Source organism: Aplysia californica, unplaced genomic scaffold (genome assembly GCF_000002075.1).
Source record: "Aplysia californica isolate F4 #8 unplaced genomic scaffold, AplCal3.0 scaffold00163, whole genome shotgun sequence".
NCBI classification, from domain to species: domain Eukaryota; kingdom Metazoa; phylum Mollusca; class Gastropoda; order Aplysiida; family Aplysiidae; genus Aplysia; species Aplysia californica.
Genome location: NW_004797433.1, coordinates 962,274 through 964,070, shown reverse-complemented (window position 1 = coordinate 964,070; position 1,797 = coordinate 962,274).

Below are 1,797 nucleotides of genomic sequence, written 5' to 3'. Positions count from 1 at the left end.
TCTCTCTCTCTCTCTCTCTCTCTTTCTCTCTCTCTCTCTTATTTTCCACATCCTCCGTTCCACCTCTCTCTCCCTCCCCCCCCTCTCTCTCTCTCTCTCTCACTCTCTCTCTCTCTCTCTCTCTCTCTCTCTCTCTCTCTCTTTCACCCACTCACTCTCTCTCCCATACCCCAAATCGTGGGCCGCTTTTCCTAACATTGGTCTCCCAGACTTAAGACAATAAAAGAAGGAGGAGGTAGTAATTCATCAGCCCCCGCCCAGGAATCACTGACGACCCTTTTCATTTCCTCCAGACACGGGGGAACACCGGCTCATCCCTGCTAAGCCGCCCACTGTGCCCATACACTCATGACGTCACAAATAGCGTTCGCGACAAGGCACACACTGGATAAGGTCACGAAGTCCAGTGAGAGCATTATTATGATTGAACTTCGCAAATTTGTCTAGTTCAGCGCTCTTTTGTCTTTACAAGAAACATGTGGTGCCCACAGGAACTTTATTTAAGCTGGACACATATCAATTAGCAGCTGTTTTTTGGGGGGGTCAGTATTATGCAGACAAGAATTTACAACAGGAATAACTAAGTTTGAAGTCAACTTCAGAACCATACAAAGAGAAAAAAAAGTTTTTTTTAAGGATTTGGGCATGGGTGAAGTTGCACAATGTTAGCGTAATAAACCTGCTTACTGTTAAATTAAGCAGTGTTGTTGGATTGGATACTATTCCTAACGAACATATGGTTCAAAGCTGAAATTCTACTCGTTGCTTCACGCGAATCTTGGCACCTGAATTGCTGAATATGGATTACTGCAAATATGTAGCAGATTTAGCAGCCCAATTACAAGAGGTGGATTTTAGTAGTTGTATGCTATGTTCCATTGACTTTAGATAGGTACAACAAGACAATTACTCTTAAGATGCATTACCAAAAAAACATGTTTGAACGTTTCTCAGAAGTGTTTACACAGTCTTTGTGGAAACTGCTCTGCTACCTGCCCCCAAAAAGCAATCGACAAGAGAAGTTTATTGCCAGGTTATTTACAGGTAGTCCACAGATGATTTCACATCTCAACGCATTACTGCTGGTTGATTGGATAGAAATATCTGATCAATAAAAGCGATTGTTTAATAAGGATGATACAAGTGGCTTTAAAAAAATTGCAGCTTCCAATGATCGAACAAAAATCCTTGAGCTTGAAATCGAAATCAAAATAGATCTACTTCTGTTGACTATTTCCTTCATCTGTATGGTAAACTTAGGTTATTCTTATCCATAGATTGTTATGTACAGTCATACGCGCTGAAAACACTATTCAGTGGAATATTATCCCCGACTAACGCACAACGAACTTTTGACCGTCCCGTCAAATACGAGCATTCAAGTCTTAAACATTTCACGTAAGGGCCATCAAATTACTTAACAAACTCGAGGGAGGAAATTCCCAATGCATATTATTCTCTTGTAAGCTTTTGTGGTTGCGGTGTTCTTTCTTCTTCATCCCTGTTCTTCCAGTAAGGAGCAGCTTTTTTGTAATGGCTCTATGGTCGCAAGGGATGTACACGCTGTCGGAAATATATTAAATCAAGCACAAAAAAGAATGAATGGATAAATAATTTTTTTTTAAACAAGTGGATTACGTTTTCAAAATCTAATATTACTTACATTCTACATTCTGCTTTCTATATCGGCAATGAAGCATACAGGATTACACACTTTGTTACAATGATAGTTTATGTTCATAATTTTCTCCATTCCCCTTTTCAAAAAAGAATAAACCTCAGAGGGCAGAATAGACT